Source organism: Octopus sinensis, linkage group LG12 (genome assembly GCF_006345805.1).
Source record: "Octopus sinensis linkage group LG12, ASM634580v1, whole genome shotgun sequence".
In the NCBI taxonomy this organism is placed as follows: domain Eukaryota; kingdom Metazoa; phylum Mollusca; class Cephalopoda; order Octopoda; family Octopodidae; genus Octopus; species Octopus sinensis.
The window spans coordinates 27444615-27464573 of NC_043008.1; the positions used below are offsets into that span (position 1 = coordinate 27444615).

Below are 19959 nucleotides of genomic sequence, written 5' to 3' on the forward strand. Positions count from 1 at the left end.
GCGTTTCTCGTTGTGTTCTACGTTTATTTGTGGTGTCCTGTACTCATATATATATATATATATATATATATATATATATTATTATATATATATATATACATGTATATATACATATAGATGTAGGTATGTACATATATGTATGTATGTATGCATATGTTTTATTTGTTAAATTGTTATATATATATATATATATATATATATATATATATATTTATTCTTTTATTCTTTTACGCGTTTCAGTCTAGTGGCTGTAGTCATGCTGGAGAACCATATATATGTATATATATATATATTATATATATATATATGTAATGTTTAATAATCATTAATTGAAAAAGGTTTACGTAAATATGACCAATTTCTGTTGATGACTTTTTGCTGGACAGGACGGACGTTTTGCCAGCAATGGACCTTTCTTCACCAATTCAGGTTAAATTTTTTCTCTCTTGCGCTCTCGGAGCGCAATGCCTATGGAAGTTGTGTGTAGACCGCAAGAAAGAAAAAAAAATCCTGAGTTGGTGAATTTCGTGAGAGCATCTTTCTCAACTTATGAAATTGCAGCAGACCATCGTAATATATATATATCGAGAGAGAGAGAGAGAGAGAGAGAGAGTGGGGTGGGTGGGGAAGGGACATACAGACAGACGCGCATAAACGCACACACATGCACGCAAGAACAAATACATAATATATATACATGCATATATATTTATATGTATATATATATGTGTGTGTGTGTGTGTGTGTCTGTGACTGTGTGCACACGCCTCTGTGTGTCTGTGTGTCTTTGCGTGTGCATGTATGTGCATATATATTTCGCACATATTGGAAACATACATGGGACTCAGAATATATTTAACAGATGCTGCCTTACTGTATTGGGAAAAATAAACTTCTGTTTTAGCATCTATAACTTCGGATTCGTTGAGATATACTAAATTACAGCAAATCTCTGCTCGTATAAACTCGATTTTTCCGCATTTCAGCGATATAATTGCATAGACTTAGAGACATGTGCATATGCTATTACAATAAGGATTTATATTGACTCAAACGTATTAACCCAAATAGTTACATCATACGCAAAGATATAGTTACTGATGTAAAATGAAAAGATATGTCACATGCTCCCTTGAATCACATGGGGATGAATTTATCATTGTATTCACTTCCTCTCTGGGTATCTTGAAGGTTTTGAAAATGAAGAGATGGACATTTTTCGCACATAAGGGAAATATACTTGCAAGATGTAAGGGATTGAAACAGCAACATCAAAATTTGTAAAGCGTTGAAATCTATTGTAATTTTCATATTTCAAGTAAATGGAGATGATTTAAATAGTACTTTTTATATCATAGAAGACATGTATTGAGATATTTTTCCCTCTTGAGAAAGTTATTAAAAATAGATATTAAGGTTGATTCAAACAAAACAGCAGAAAGAAATTATACTTCCATTCCTGAAAGTTCTGTAAATACGTCTATTTAGTTAAGTTTCAGTTAAAGTGCACATGAAATAAAAGACATTACTTCCTTGAATTGCAAAGATAAAACTATTCTATTCATTTCTTTAAGCTCAAAATCAAATGTAGATTATCAATATAAAGTTTACTAAAATTCTTTCAAGAACGTTTGTAAGCTGTGTTGTTTGTAACAGCATTTAAAATATATGATTTATTTGAAAATCAAAGTTGAGTCATTTTCCTGTTAGATATCTAGAGAATAGAATAAATAAAAAAAAATCGATTATCAGGTTTTCTTTGAGATAAAAGAACCATTCCTCCAGGAAAGCAAACTGTTTGTATAATGTTGCTTAAAACATATATTGATGAAATAACTTAACAGTGGTTTTCATAGGAATAAGATTAACCTCACGTAATTCAAAAAGTGGAAAGGTGATGCATATTTGTTCATGGTCAAAACTATCAAAGAGAAAATTGTTAAAAATGTGTAACTAGATTTTAAATTTTACCACTAAAATGAGAAAAACCAAATAGGTTTTTACTATTCTGTCTGTTAGAGAGGGATTTAAGTTAGTTGATAAACGCCAGTTTATCTTTGTAGCATCCTATATTGACTTTGTATAAGGCGACATGTTAGCAGAAGCGTTAGCACACAAGCCAAAAAGCTTAGCGGCGAGCTAGCAGAAACATTAGCACGCCGGGCGAAATGCTTAGCGGTATTTCGTCTGCGTTACGTTGTGAGTTCAAATTCCACCGAGGTCGACTTTGCCTTTCATCCTTTCGGGGTCGATAAATTAAGTACCAGTTACACACTGGGATCGATGTAATCGACTTAATACCTATGTCTGTCCTTCTTTGTCCCCTCTGTGTTTAGCCCCTTGTGGGTAATAAAGAAATAGGTATTTCGTCTGTCTTTACGTTCTGAGTTCAACTTCCGCCGAGGTCGACTTTGCCTTTCATCCTTTTGGGTCGATAAATTAAGTACCAGTTGTATAGTGGAGTCGATCTCATCCACTTGCCCCCTTCTCCCAAAATTTCGGGCCTTGTACCTTGAGTAGAAACGTATATCGACTCTGTATATTGAAAGGCAAATTTATGTCTGCTAGAAACTAAAACAAAACTTAAAACGATTAAGCTAATCTCTGGAATGAGTAGCCTACATTTTTTCCTTTCCATGTTATTGGTTATACACCGTTAACTATACTCATTGAAAAAACACGTTCCTAGCTTAATTCTCCAACTGTATATGTGTTTCGATACAAATGAAGCATAGTTCACGAATTTCTGCATCTCTGGTATTTTCCGGTATCATATTTTAAGGCTGGTTGAAATATTTGTGCATGACCTTGTAACAGAGAGATACTATATAGATGATCGAGTGATATATAAATGACGGTGATATAAAACCGATTTAGTATTTATTATGATGCTGAACATATTTCGTTGGTGAATGTAGCATTTCACTTTATTTAAGCAACCTTGTCCGCAACATATATGTTACCTATAGCTTTGTCATTTGATCAGTAGTTTAATGAGTGTTACACTTTTGTTGTCATGCATCGACACATACGTGATTTTTTTTCACGATGGAAAGTGCAACTAGATGTCGTTATTCAAACGTGATAATAACAGATATAATTTCTCAAATATGATGAGTGAAGAAGAACATAACGGTATATAATTTTGCCAAGTTCATTAGTAAAGTATTACCACTATCGTTTATTTCTATATAGGTATAGTTACGCATGGGGCAGTTTAGGAATATTATTTAGTTGGTTCATGAAGTTATCTATTTTCAGTGACATACGTAACTCATAATTATTATATGCGAAATTGTTACCTTAAGAATAATTTATTTATGGAGGAAAACATGGCATAGATAAACAATTTAATATGAAAATAAATTCTAGATACTGTACTGGAACATCAAATCTCTCACAAAAGTATCTATCTATCTATGTATCTACCTATCTATTTATGTATGTATGTATGTATGTATGTATGTATGTATGTATGTATGTATGTATGTATGTATGTATGTATGTATGTATGTATGTATGTATCTATCTATCTATCTATCTATCTATCTATCTATCTATCTATCTATCTATATATATATATATATATTATATATATATATATATACATACATACATAGATTATAGGAATATAATATGAGAAAGGAATATAGTGTTTCATTCTTTAGCCATTTTAAATATAGAAAGACTTGGATAGTTTCCAAAGTGGAAACTAAAAAATATGAAATGAAATTAATGGCATTCTTAATTGAACTTCGGCTGAAATAACTTTTATTTTCAACTGTGCCGTTAGATAAGGTTTAAAATACCTATGAGATATGAAAAGCTATATATGTTCCCTTCTCATGTTGAGATATTTACCAAATTTCAGCTCGACAAGAAACTAATACTACAGATCTCTAGATATTAGTTGAACATTGATTCTTAAATTTTGTGTAATAACGAAAGAAGACAGATTTACTTTATTGATTATAGGACGGACCAGACATTTGGAAATCAAATGATGTAGTAATGTGCCAGAAAATACCAGAGATATGAAAGCAACTATTTAAATTCCTAAATTTATCATACGCTTACTGTGCTCTCTACGAATGATAACAGTTAAGGCCAAAATACGCATGTGTTCGTGTAAAAATATGAGAGTGTATATGTATATACATTTATGCAACTATGTATGCATACATACATATCAAAATTTTCTTATCTTCATACATGCTAAAACAAATCTAAAACAAAATACTTCTTAACTGATGGCTGAGGAAGGATGCTCTTACAAACTTGAATATAATAAAAAATTTCGTCTATATGGTGTAGAATTCATAGAAATGTTGTGTCACACTATGTATAAAAGGCGCATAGGTTGTTCAGGATCTAATTTCACTGCACGTAACATTGGACAAATATATTCTACTTAAGGACTGGATTCAGCAATTTGTTGTCCAAAGAATTTTACAAACAGAAGTGCCCGTCTATGTTAATGGAAGCAACTGTAACTTTTGAAGCAGCATCATCTATACTGGGTTAAGAAGTGTAGGTTACGTATTCTTTATGTAATTCGATAGAATAAGCATTAAATTGAAATGAGAATTCACACCAGTATGGTAGATGAACACAAGAAAGGTGTCCCCGTAGCATGATAGTTTATTCGTGTACACACACACACACACACACCACACACACACACACATATATATATATATATATATATATATATATATATATACATACACCAACGCATGAGCACACACACACATACGCTGGCGTAGATATATATATAGATAGTCAATAAAATGGAAACAGAAAACGAAAGTTCTTAGATAAGTATTTTTAAGTTTACGCTCCTTTAGTATTACTACAATTATTATTTCATCACTGTATAAACATTAGTTTATGCATATAATGTTTATATATATATAACATTAATTAATAAAGAGTTTAATCAATCAATTAGTCAATCAATTAATTAGATACTTGCTCTCCATTATTCTCATCAATCATTTATGTTACTATGGTGGATTTTCATACATTCTAAAAACCATGCTCTGCTTGAAGTGGAGTTGACTAGTAACAGAACTATAAACATTAAATAATCCCCTATGAAGACAATTCCGAGCATGGATATTGCAGGTTACTGACATATTCAATTGCCTTCTTTTATTTACTATCAAACCACCACCACCATAGCTCTTGACAAATCAAGTAGTCATGAAATTTAAATGTATAGGTGTACAGTGAAAAGAGAGAAATGAAATTTACTACTATATATTCATTAATATAATCATCATACAGCAGTAAAGGAAAGGTACTATACCGATAAGTTAATAAGATATTTGATAGTCACTAATTGTAGAAAGAACTAGGGTTGCTTTATTCAAATAGAGGTCTATAATAAGTAATTGTCCAGCACTAGTTGTTCTTCTTTTATGGGATAATTCACCTCTCACATGTATTATTTCGCATGTAAATTATTATGTACTTATTTCTGAGGAAAGATTTAATCTGTTCCTTAACATTTGCACCTAATTCAGTTTAACTGTAATGAACGTAATACCTATAATTGACTGTAGAGGTGGGCATTAATTTTCATAACATCTATGGAAATGAAAGCCACACCCTTTCTTTCTGCATGTCGTTACTTTGGAATTTCTGTTCTGTCTCAACTTACTTTATATTGCCGTTTCATTTCTGTTGCTTTGTGAATATATAGTAATGAATTCCCTTTCTTTCTATTCACCGTACAAGCTTGCATTTAAACTTGATTACTACTTGAACTACTTAGAGTGGGGCATTAGCAAGATTATAGTAAACCAAGGAAGGTAATTTGATGTCTCTCATCTACTATCTTTATCAAGTGAATTATCTTCATAGGCAAATAATAGATGTTTATTAATCTCATACCATACGATTTCACTACAAAATGTGTTTGTTGGAAACTCTAAACATCTACCTTGAGGAAACTGGGGTCCGATGAGAATTGTTGAAGACAAAATATTTCATTAATTAACCACTTAATGAATGTATGATTGTATTTTTAGTTCGTAAGTCGTTGACGATGACCAAGGACTTCACATGGGATAATATAGGGCATGATGTGTGTGGCTGTGGCTAATTAGTTCAATGAGTGGGCGGAAGGCTCTGTCGCAGATCGGGCACTGGTATTCTGCTGGGACCAATAGCAAATAGTTGGCTCTGGTCTCGCATACTTTGCGATTGCCCCTACAATCCTGTTATTTTTGTAGGAGGAGGCACCTCTGTTGTACATCTTCGCGAAGCAGAGCGGTCTTGTGCTTCTGTTTTACAAGTGTTGCGGTTGATCTCAAAGCTCTTCAGTGAGGTTTTGAGTAAGTATTCGATGCGCTGTTTCTGTCCCCTTAGTGTCCAATTGTCTTCCATTAGTTCACTGTAAAACAGTTTCTTGGGGATTCTCGTCTTCGGCACTCAAACTAGGTGGCCTGCCATCCTGAAAGGCGCTCTCCTCAGCAATTTGTAAATGCTTGAGAGATCAGTTCGAGAGAGGAACTCTGTGTCTTGGATCTTGTCTTGCCTGGTGAATTTCAATAGCTTTCTCAGACAGTTCCCGTAGAAGTGGTTTAGCTTCTTGGTGTGGCATTCTTAAACCGTTCAAGTCTTGCAGGAGTACAGTAGCGTGGGTAGTACAACTGCCTGGTACATTTTCAACTTGATGAACAGCCTAAAGTCTCTACTTTCCCACACGAATTCCCGTAGTGGCCCGAATGCTGAGCTTCCCTTTGCGATGCGTTTGCCGACTTCTTTGTCAATGTTCATGGATCTGGAGAATGTGGGTTTCCCCTTCGACAGTGATAGTTGGTTCCTCATACAGCTTTTGTGGAGCAATTTGGTCTATGGCCTGTCTTCTGAACACTAATTGTGAAGCCAAAGTTGTTGCTGGCAGTGGAAAGTCATTTCTTGTTCTGTTGTATGTGGGCCTTTGTGGCAGCGTTGGAAGTCGGGCACTGCGTATTCGTCCTACTTAGTATGGCCTGTAGCCTCCGCAGGTAGAAGAGTATGCATTCTGAAATTTAGCTAACGTGTGAAGTGAATGAAGATTCATCATCTGATAAGTCTAAGTATGAGGCCTTTACCAGTGACAATCAGAGTGACACAGTGTGGAAAACTTAGGCTACTCACTTGCTGTTGCAATAAATTCAGATATTTCTTGTTTCGAACAATTTCTCAAAATACAATTTCATTTACTTGGTATTTGCACCAAGCAGTGCAATCTAACCAAGAACAATTTCCGTTTAGTATTGATGTTATAGAAACCAACGTAATATAATGTGCAAATATCAGGTACAATTTTCGTGAAAACGAACTGGCTTTATTGTAAAGAAAATATTACATATACATATATAAGAATATGGAAACATTTCTATGCGTGTGTCAGCGGGTGACAGTGCGCCGGCTTATGTGAATATATTTACTATATAATATATGGCAAGTTCCTGTTTAGATTTTCATCATCACAGATTCATGTTCTGGTTATATAAGCTTTGCTAAAATGCTTAATACAATATACTAATTTTTCATATTTGAGATATATTTAATAAAATAAGTGTTCCCTAAATATATATGTGTATATGCGCGTACAGGTGAGTGTGTGTATGTGTGTGTGTATGTGTGTGTATACGTGTGTGTGTATATGTGTGTGCATCTGTGTCTAGATACATATAAGGTGGACACTACGATACGTATTTCATTGCACTCATTTTGTGAGATTGGATAAGAAATTATAGCGTAGAAGTGAGAAGAAAAGAAGTGATAAAGAAGACTTGAGCGTGCTATCGTAAAATAAACATGCTGATTTTCATTAATTTTATTTTCTCCAGTAAATTTTGTTTGTATGTATTAATCAAGTAAAATATATAGAAATCATTTAGCAACTACTTATAAGAAAGATGTTTTAAAACAATAATGAACATAAGATTAAAAATATGCGTCGGTTGTAAAATTTCAATTATCAAAACCTTGCCAATGATAATGATAAACACACCTGCAAACTCTAATTACATTATTCAGTTATTACCTCGTTTTTGTCTATTTTTGTTGAAGTTTACAATGAATTTAACAATTTCGACGAGTGCTTATTTTTTAAAGTCATTGTAAGAATGTTCAGTAATTAGCCCTAACCTAATTAAAATTCTCACCTTATTCCACCTGCAAAGTTGTGCTGAATTTTTCTTTGCAATTTATTAATAGTACAGTTTTAATTTCTGTGTGTTTTTTTCAGTGTTTGTTTTTTTCTATTGTTCCTTATTTCATATAGACAAAAAAGAAAACAAAAACAGTTCATATGTCTGTAAATGTAGTTCGCATTCTTTCGCTATAAATTCCTAACAAAAATTAATAAAATTTGTATCGTTTTTTTTAAAATTTATATCCAGTGTATGAGTTTAGCAACCTCTAGGGGTGTAAGTACAAGCTGCAAAGTGGATAAGTATCTATTACAGAAGTGCAATGTATAAAAGTCGAGAAAACCACATGAAATTTAGCCAAAAGCTTCATATATTGTATTTCTTTCTTTTGTGTTTCAGCACCGTGCAGCATCAGTTTAAGTTAACAAGTGTGTTTCGTAAATGGTAGTATCTAAATGTCTGAACAAACTGACGTCTGCAAAACTACGTTCAAGTTCTCGTTAATGACGTACTGTCGCAAAATCTTTGAAGTGGTTGCAAATTTAATGATGTCTTGGATTCAATAAAATATATTTCAGGAAATAACATTTTGATATTATAGCATTATCTCGCATGTATGTAGCCGTCAAAATTCGTGATATAGATAAATTAACTCGTAGATGACTCAGATTAATTACCTATCTGATAATATAATAAATTTTGGCACAAGACATTATATGAAGTGAGTGAGTGGGTGGGGGTATTGATTACATAGAGTCCAGTACTGTACTGGTACTTTATTTTACCGATGCCGAAAGGATGAAGAATGAATTTAGTTGCATTGGAATTCGGAACATAAAACTCCGGAAGAAATGTCTCTAAGTATTTTGCCCTATGTACTAACAAATATGGTAGACAACCCGATTTTGTTCCTTTATGAAATAACGCTATTTGAACAATAATGCAAATGATATGCATAATTTCATTTCCTAAAATACTGAGTCTTTTGATTACTTAGGTATCTGTTTCTTTGAGATTTCTTTTTGAGAAAAAGTATGATGTTATTTGGCGGAACATCAGTTAATGTCATGATATTAATTTATAATTCTGAAATATTTTTTCTTATACAAGTTTCATTAAATAACGAGTTAATTACTAATAATTGCCTTGAATATTATTTCGTGTGAAATAGCATGATGCTAGACTTTTAGTAAGTTGTTTTCTTCACACTCATAAAAACATACATGTATACGCATTCGAAGTTTGTAACGGTGTTAAGTAAGGTTGTGCCTTGATTCCTGCCCCCAACCCTCAATATATATATATCCCTTTTCAGTTATAGAGGATGCATTTAATAATACAGACGAAAAGGTAATACTAAGCTGTCCCAAAATGAAATCGAATTCGAAGCAAAAATATCGTATCACCCGTGAATTAATTTTAGCGGATTGTACTCGTAGCACAATTACATTCAGATATGCAATATTTACCAGCGTAATTGCTAAGCCTGAGAGAACCAATTCAGTTTCAAATAGATTAACCTATTTTCTCACCCATTACCACAACATTTTGTGGAGGCCAACGATAAGTGGATACATAATAAATGGCATCACACGTTTTATTTATCAAGGTAGTATAGTGTCAAGTGATAATATAGTAGACAATATGTTCTACAATCGTATGGCGGAAGTTACATCTACGTTTGGAATACTATGGAGATAAACAAAAGTTGAAACCATGTCAAATTTACAAGTAAATTAACAAAGACAGTTGAAAAAATGAGTCTAGGTGCAGGGATGACTAGGCAGTTAGAGGTTTTTCTTCCGCAATCAGTATTACTGCGTCGCTCCTTGGGAAAGTGTCTTGTAATGTTGCCTCAAGCCGACTAAGCCCTTAGTGAGTGGATTTCATAGAAGGAAGCTGAAAGAAGCCTGTCGTACGTATATACCACATCGAACCGTCTCAAGTGTGACTGCCCGAAACAGTCATGACTTTTGAGACTTGACTGAGGAGAGAAGGCCACGAAGGACCCGTCTTTTATTGCCTGTCTTTCTATCACGTCATCCCATAATTTCTGTCCGAATTTTGAATAAAGGAAAGCAGTAATCAAATGTTATAGCTAACTGAAATTTTATCATCAATTTACTTTCTCTGATTATCTATGACTTCCTTCCATATGTTTACAAGCTTTTTAATCCCATCAGCGTAAAACTCTTTTGGTTTCAAAGCGAAAATCTCTGAAATATCAGTTTCGACCTCCTCCTGACTTGCAAAAGTTATGTCCCCGAAATGATTCTGTAAACTATCGAAACAAATGATAGTCTGAAGGAGCAAGGTCGGGAGAATAAGGTGTATGAGGAATTTGTTTCCAACGAAGCTCACCGATCTTCTGTGATCTGATCTTTACAGCATGGGGTCGCTCATTGTCCTGATGAAACATTCTCCTTTTCTATTCCCTAAAGCGGGTCTTTTTTCTTCAAAGCCTGGTTCAAACGCTCTAATTGCTGGCAGTAGTATTGAGCATTTATTGTTGCATTATTTGGTAACAATTCAAAGTGAATTACTCCTTTGCAAGCCCACCAGACAGGGAGAAGAAACTTTTTCTCACGAAATTCCTTTCTCGGTTGTGGTTGAGCTTTATCCCTTTTACCAAGCCACTGTTTACGAAGTTTAACATTTCGATAGAAAATCCATTTTTCGTCACCAGTCACCAGTCTATCCAAAAAGGATAAAATGAGTTCGCGAGAATGGAGGGAAGAGCACATGTCAACTCGGGATTTTTGGTTACTTTTGGACAATTCACGAGGTATCCAGTTTCCATGTTCTTGAAGATGGCGATGAACAGTTGTATGGTTTGAACTAAGCTTTATTGCCAATTCTTCAACTGATAATGCAGGATTTTCTTCACGTAATGCCTGAAGGAGTTTATCATCAAACTCAACTTGATGTCCTGTTCGATCTTCATCTTCAAAGCTAAAATCAGCCCTTCTGAATTTTGCAAATCATCTTCTGCAAGTTCTTTCATTCAAGCATTCTGTCCCATAAACTAAGTTTAGGCTTCGAGTCGCTTCGGCTACAGGTGTTTCCTTTTTCGTACTCATAAAGCATTATGTGCCTCAAATGCCCTTTGGATACTTTCATGTTAGAAAGGGTTTTAATCAAATAAATTATAGTTCTATTATTCTGTAAAATAAATATTTAATGAGTTCAAATGTATACAAATGCATAAAAATAATTTTAAATTCCATTAGACATTCTAAAATACTATTAAATTACATTCAATTTTAAATAAGGTAAGATCGAACAGAACTTAAGGGATGTCCTGATAATTGTTGTTTCTCTTGTATCGTCTATCTCTCCGAATGTTTTATTGTACTCTATTGAGTTTTTGTTCCATTTAGACACACACACACACGCACACACACACATATAATTCCAAGAGAGTTAGAGGTTGTGAATCCAACCAACTAAGGGATAATTTCTACCTAACATACTGCTACTAGAATACCCAATTAATAATACACAAGTGCTTTTTTTATAGCATGGCAATTACACTACTGAATGTAATAAACGGTTGATTTATACGGCAATAAGAAAATTTAGGGGGTCAAGAGGTGGTACTCATCAAGTTTTAGACTTTATATTATGTGTATGTTTTAATTAAAAAAAATAATTATAACAATATGCATACATGTATAACATATTATGCTTTACATATATAAAAATACCAGTAATTATTAAAAATATACAACAGAATATAGAAAGCAGGGTAGTTTTTGACAGCTGTTTGATCTAAGAGGTCAATAGTACTCCACTATGATTAAATATAATGTCTAAATGTTGATCCCCTCCATTTTCTTATTGCCGTATATATATGTATATATCTATATCTATATATATATGCACACGTGTGTGTGTACTGGTGTGCGTGTATTCGTACGTGTATGTGTGTGTGCACGCACATGTTTGTCTGTATTTGTATGTGTGTGTGTCTGTATATATGTATATATATATATGTATATGTATATACATATATAAATATATATATATATATATATATATATATATATATATATATATATATATATATATATATATGTATATATGTATGTATATACACATATATATATGTGTTTGCGTGCGTGTGTGTGTGTATATATATGTGTGTATCGTTTTATGGTGTCCATTCCTTCTGACTACAATCATTCAAAACGTTGCACCAGCACTGCTCTAACCTGGTGACTGAAAAAATTAAAAGATAAAAACACCAAGAGTGATATCTTATTAGCCGAAGTTCGCTGGAATGCTGGCTCTCAATCTTTGCACCATCTCTAGCTGCAGAGAGAGCTGTGTTGAAGAAGCACATTGCCAGAGTTGGTGAAGATAGTCTCTAAAAAAGCCCTGCTCTCTCAACTGAGAGATGACTATTGAAATATTGGTGAACCCAAATCCATGTCGACATTCAGAGACACTCTGAAGCGGAGCTTAGAATAGATATCTCTGGCCATTTACTAGGAGTAATAGGCAGCAGGTGATCGCTCAATCTTTATTCATCTGATTTATGAAGTAAGGCGTAGTCTCACTATAGTTACAATGCAACTAATACATTCTTTTCCGAGGCAAGGGACACATACAGCATTCTAAGTAAGTAATGCACTAGAATAACATAAAATTATTGTTGCACAAACATTGTAAGTGTAGTTACCACATATATATATTTTTGGACATATTGAAAGCTAATCCATATCAAAAGGTCTATAACAATCTATTGAATAAGCCTTTGCATACTCACTGCTACAACTGCTTGCACTGGATATACAATACTATGGTCTGACCACATTTCTCGTCGAAGAAAATTCAGGCTTACTGAAAGTTTTCCTTACAACTGATTGTAAGACTTGCATTGTAAAAATTGTAGCTATAGATATCTAGTTGGCTACTGGTAAAAGTTTACAGAAGACCTAACAGTGTGTGATATTATAGATGCGATCAATAATAAGTGTATCAAATGAGAGGAGAGATACTGAAATATAAGTTATCCTAACTGTAGCTTCATAGTAGAAGGGGTATTAGTAGAAGTAGTAAGAAGAGGATGCTTTGGAAGGGGTATATATAACATTTCTTTGAATGTATACGGTTACAGCTCTGGATATATTGACATACTAGTAGTATAAAATATTGATATGACCAAATTTAATTCCGGAGAGATTTATTCATTTTTTATTTATATTTATATCTCCAAATTAACCAGCTATCCTGTCATTTTGTTATTGCTTCAGACGTACTATTTGAAAAACGAAAATCATTTTATATTATATATATTATACATAAATTCCTATCCCATCCAAATAGCAATGTGATTTCTGGATGAAGGCCAAGAGTCTTTTGCATACAGATTCTTTAGTTATTGACCAACATAAAATTGAATGGCCCATAATTTTCCTATCAATATTGCTACTAGCTCAAAGTTCAAGATTATTCCCAATATGCAACAGACATTCATTTTAGTTATATTGCTGAGATATGACAGAGCAATTGATTTAGCAAAATTGGAAATCCATTTTTAGTCATTTTAAGCCTGAATATGTATTTATGCGTATATATGCATATGCATACATATATACACACATACATATATACATATTATTCTATATATCTAATATACATACATACATATATATATATGGAATGGGGTATTATTTCTACTGTCTTCCAACAAACTGACAACCTTGAAACTTTAACATTCGATATTTATAAATATTTTATGACTGAATATACAAAGTAAAGCAGATGTATGGTTTACTTAAACTTAAAACGTGATAATATGTATACACACACACATACACACACACACACACACACACACACATATATATATATATGTACAATTATATAAGAAGCTATATATATGTGTATGAATTTGTACATATGAATGCATGTATGTATTTATGTTCTACATTTGTAGAGTTTGTAATCTTCAGCTTTTCTGTTTATAAAACAGTAAAGCATTCCACAAATTGAAATAAGATTATTTTCTTGTTTCCACTATAAGTCTGCAATTGTTATGGCAGGGCTCGTTTACAAAAATATTTCTAGGCAAATATATTTGCTTGTAAAAATTTTATACATTTCGGACATTTCCTCTAAGTATGTGTTACTGATGTGCACGAAGGTAAAAAAAAAATTATTTCGCTGTGAACAGATATTCTGACACATTTTAAATCTGTCTTGAAAAAAAACGTAAATTCCATAATTTCGATTATGGCCAATTGCAGTAAAATATATTTTGAGCATGAGAATATATAACATAAAATATAATTCGTATACAATGTTATGATTTAAATTCCCTCAAAGAAAACATATAACATACGAAAAATGCTATAATCAAATGTTCATTTCATTGAAAAATGAATGTAGGAAGGAATTACACGGATCAAATTAGGGTTCTTTAAAAGTCTATAAATGTGTGTCTCAACAAGAAATAATACTCCAATGTACTTTGCACGATACTTTACGGGTATATTGCAGTATGTAAACTAAACAAAATATGACAGTCGGATTATGTGACGGCACTGCAAGTGATTGTAATCACCACAAGGAAATATACACTATATTTAAGATAATTTAGATGATAATTTATGCCTCTTTTTTCACGTAATAGTTTAATATATTGGTGAACAGACAACGGTCATGAGAATATACATATTAAAGAAGTAGGTGAGAAAAAGTGAACTGACATGGATGATTAACATATTGGAAAAGAAATGAGTGCCATATTAGAGATAAGAATTGTGCAGAGCTTGCCTGTCACCGTATAGGTGTACATGTTTATGTATATATTTATGTATATATGTGTGTGTGCGTGTGTGTGCATCGAAAGATAGTAATTGGCTTGTACTCTCGTATGCTAAGAAAATTAAAACTAAGTCAAATCTATATTCAAAATTACAAATAAACACTGATAAGAATAGCAGGTCCTCGGAAAGTATTTATAGTAAAACAATAAAGATATGTTACAGTCTTACACATAACTTAGCGAGCATAATTTCCTCCCTAAGTAATAAAAACTAGATAATTTTTATTTAGAGAGAAATAACAATAATGACAATATAATTAATAATAGTAATAATAATTAAAATAATAACCACCCTAAACATAATAGTAACAACAGAAACAACTATAATAATCCTATTAATCATACTACACCTCATATTAATTCATCTGTATACTCCAATCCAATAGTAAATATATTTCCCCTACAACACAATCTATGTGATTTCAGAAATAATGATAATTGCACTGTAAATAACACTTGTAAAAAAAATGCATTTTACCAGTGCACAGTCAGAACACAGTTTAGCAAACACACACACACACACACACACACAAACATATATATATATATATATATATATATATATATATATATATATATATATATGTATATGTATGTATGTATCTATGTATTTGTAAATGTAATATGTGACAATTATTAGGTAGCCATATGATGAAACTTCGAGTTTCTATCATGGATACTCACGCCGGTATCTCTTCAGTTATCGGGCCATCAAAAAAATGCTATGAAAATGAGCGTTAAACAAAGGGAATTTACTGTGTGATTGACCGTTATTAAGACAAAAGAGCTATTAGAATGACTGCTAAATAAGGGGAGGGAATAAAGGTAAGGGAAGAAAAATGTTCATAGCAGTTGCGTAAGCGCCATGTCCATACATCTACAAGCGCGCCTGCACACCCACGTACATGTGCCTATATATATATATACTCATCCATACTCACTTGAATCACAGACATGCTCACCCACACATTCGCCAAACAATATATGCATACCCGCATCATGCACGCATACACACACGCACAAATGAGGTTCATACACACGTCTATATACGCACATGCACAAGACAAAACAGAGCCAAAGGCAAAATACAGAAAATGTGTAAAAAGTGTAAAAAATAGGCAATAAGAATAAAACTAAAAGAGTAAATATGCGTGTATGTATGAGATATTTTTGGCAAATGTGTGGGTGCGCATGTGTATGCTTCAAGTGAGTGTTGGTGAGGGCATGCACGTAGGCACATGTATTTGGTTGTCCCTGCGTGCATGTATATGTATAGACATGCTCCCATATGCGTTCGCCATTAGCATATTTACTCTTTTAATTTTATTCTTATTGCATATTTTTGTACACTTTTTACATATTTTTCTGTATTTTGCCTTTTCCCTATTTTTTCCTGTGCATGTACATATATACACCTGGTATGGACCTTTTTGTGCGCACGTGTGTGTGTGAGTGTGTGTATGTGGGTATGTATGTATTTTTTGGCGAATGTGTGGGTGAGCATGTGTGTGTTTCAAGTGAGGGTGGATGAGTATATACATATAGGCAGATGTACGTAGGTGTGGGGGCATGCATGTGTATGTATGGACAAATCGCGCTTACACGACTGTTGTGAACATTTTTACTCCCTTACATTTACTCCCTCCCCTTACTTAGTGGTCTTTCTAATAGCTCTGTTGTTTTAATAACGGTTAATCACACAGTAATTTCCCTTTGTTTAACGGGAAATTTATTTATTTATTTATTATGGCCGATAATTGAAGAGATGCCGGCGTGGGCTTTCGATCCGACATCCGAAACTCTTAGTTTTATCATGGCTACCTAATAATTGTCACATATTATATTTGCAATTAAATTCCTCTATTTACATGTCTTTTTAATCCTTTTGTTGTCTTACCATTTCTATCAACACACACACACACACACACACACACACACACACACACACACACACACACACACACACACACACACACACACATATATATATATATATATATATATATATATATATATATATATACGTTTATATATATATATATATATATATATATACGTTTATATATATATATACGTTTATATATTTGTTGTGCAAAATTTTTATTGGCTAAACTGGCAAAATGACCATTCCGAATTATAACAATATATATATATATAATTATATACATAATTATAAGAAATGGTCGGCTTTTGCCTCACCACGCATCGTAATGAATAGACGCTAAAGTCTTTTCACTACCTTAATATATTAGAGAAATCTCGGAGATTTTAAGGATATAAACAATATTAGGGATCTAATATGTATTATGTCCATTAATGGCAACCTTTTTTCTTCTCCATAAAAATAGTAGAATTCGTTTCCCAATGTTGGCATAAACTACCTTGCAGTTAAAGTTTGGTTAATCGAAGATTTATATACCCCTGTCATATTTAGGTATCACAATATTAATATCCATACACTAAAACTATCCGAATTTAAAGACCCCATCTCCCACACATAATAACTAAATTATATCATATTATATTGCTTCATTTTCTACTCCACAATATAAGCTTTCCACTCTCTTATAATCATATAATGCCAGTTTTCTTAACTCTTAAAATAAATTTAGACTATATTGTGCACAAGTATCCATTCCCCTACCATATCACCCCTGAATAATATCTTGATCCTTCACCTTAATAATGAAAGAATTTGTCTGCATTTTGTAACATAGTTTGCCATTCCATACTCATTGTTGGTTTGTTTGAGTTTAGTTTATTCTTGACCACTTTAATTCAGTATTGGTCTACTTCTATTTAATGGAGAACCTCTTTTGCATTTACTGTTTCCACTATCTCCTCTCCTGGTCAACGAAATAATTCTTTAACATTTTAATACTAACTTTACACCCTACACACACTTTTAGTTATATATTTTCTTGATGTTTGATTTTCTGTTACCAATTTTCCACGTACTATTAATTTTATTTTATGAGTATTAATACAACCATGGGAGGCCAAGTGTTGAAACTCTCATATGTATGCACTCATGTACGGGTTAATTTAACAATAACATATATATTAAAATTGATTGGGGATATAGGCGTGTGTGTAATTGAGTGTATGGACGTTGAGTGTGAGTGTGCATAAGTGTATGTGTGTGTACATAGATATATATGAATAAACATATATATATTCGTATGCGTATGTGCATAAGCATGTATATGCATGCTGAAGTTTGTGTATACATGCAGGAGCAAATTATAGTAAGAACTTGCATCTGTAAAAATAACTTGAAGTATCTTAATTTTTAATTTGTAATTTGTAATTTGTAATCGTTAATTTAATTCGGGATATTTACTTTTACTTATTTAATTGACCACTAGGCTGACTGATTGTTTGGCGAATTAGCTGTGAAATTAGCTGTTTGATTGGTTAATCAGCTCACTGATTAGGTGTACTCTATGGCACACTAGCAGTCTCCAATTTACGCCACTTACCCAAGTTATTACCTTCACTTAACCATGAATATATTCCTAATTTTCCTACAGAATAATTTCTTTCAATTGGTTTTACTAATTGCATAGTCCTATTTAAAAAAAAACAACTTTTGAAACATTTTCCGCCACAACCATCTTATTTCCTAAATGTTCAAATAGGTTTCTCTCTTAATATTCATTTCATAATATTCATTTTTAAAATCTAGTATATCCTGTCCTAAGTGTTTTCGGGACCCTTACAAAATATACCATTTCTCATTCATTTATTTATTCATGTTACCCCCGTATAACGGTCTCAGTAGCTGGTCTTTTGTTTTCAAATTTCAACTGACGAATTATATTGAACGTTGGAACTTGTCCTATCTCACTTCGGACAACATTTCATCGATTAGCATTTTATGATGATAAATAGCATTAAGTAGTACTATAAACATAATTATTAAAAATTATGATTAATCTAAAACCTTACTGTATCTTCACCCCTTCTCCGACTAAGACCTATTGGCGTTTCCCGCTATTATTTTTATTTTTTATTAATCCATCCTAGCCCGCCCCCGTACAAAGGATTAACACACTAAATGCTATTTTAAGTTTAGTCATTTACTTAACGTTACAAAGAGATACACAAGCAAAATGATATGATTATAACCATATTCAAATCTCCTTTTTTCTTCTCTAGGTTCTTCATTTTTAATTATTCATGTTTTAGATCGATTTTATTAATGAATATTATAAATATTTTTAGCATACCAATGGCAATACCATACAACTTCGGTTGCAGAAACAGCTGTTAGATAGGATGCAATCTATTTGTGTTGAATTAATAAATAATAATTGATGTAAGTCAATTGCTGTACATGAACATTTCTGCATTTTCTGTTTTCTTTCTTTATGCTAACAAATGCATAAAGGAAACTATTGATTTGTCAGTTAGATAATTAACCAGGACGTTCAATGAACGAATGATATTGGACCTGTGCGCGCTTTTATTATTGCTGAAAAAATGTCTCCCCAAAGATACCACGTAACTTGATTCAGCATATGAAATCATACCTGAATCTTGCAAAGCGAATACAAAAACCAAGTTTGTTGCAATTATTCAGCGTCTGGTATCGTTAGTTATTGTCTGCGTCATTTCTGACTTGTTTGAACATGGGAGATTGAATCAACGAAATAAAAATCTGTTAAAGCCATTCCTTAAGGATACAAGTAGGTTTGAAAGTTTCTTTAGGCTTCCGTTTGAATATGTTTTGGTAACGTGACACTAAGCCTGACGTTGAATAAAATTCCCATACTGAAAAATAATATGAAAATATTTCAATTCTATGGTTCACACGAATTATAATTGACATCCTGTTCTACCATGTAGCATAGAATAACTATCTACATACACACACGCACACGCGAATACACAATTGTATGTAAGCTACAAGTTATGTATTGCAGCGAGGGAGCTAATCAACGCTTTGAAAATCGCCAAAGTGTGTGA

At 32.7% G+C, this 19959-nt stretch overlaps 1 long non-coding RNA gene across 1 annotated transcript; it reads left to right on the forward strand.

The window, feature by feature from the left end:
• The first annotated feature begins 2367 nt into the window (after positions 1-2367).
• Positions 2368-17393, forward strand: LOC118765555. The gene is made up of 3 exons (XR_005001417.1): positions 2368-2524; positions 3646-3652; positions 17383-17393. It is a non-coding gene; the product is annotated as an uncharacterized LOC118765555 (long non-coding RNA).
• The last annotated feature ends 2566 nt before the right edge of the window (positions 17394-19959 follow it).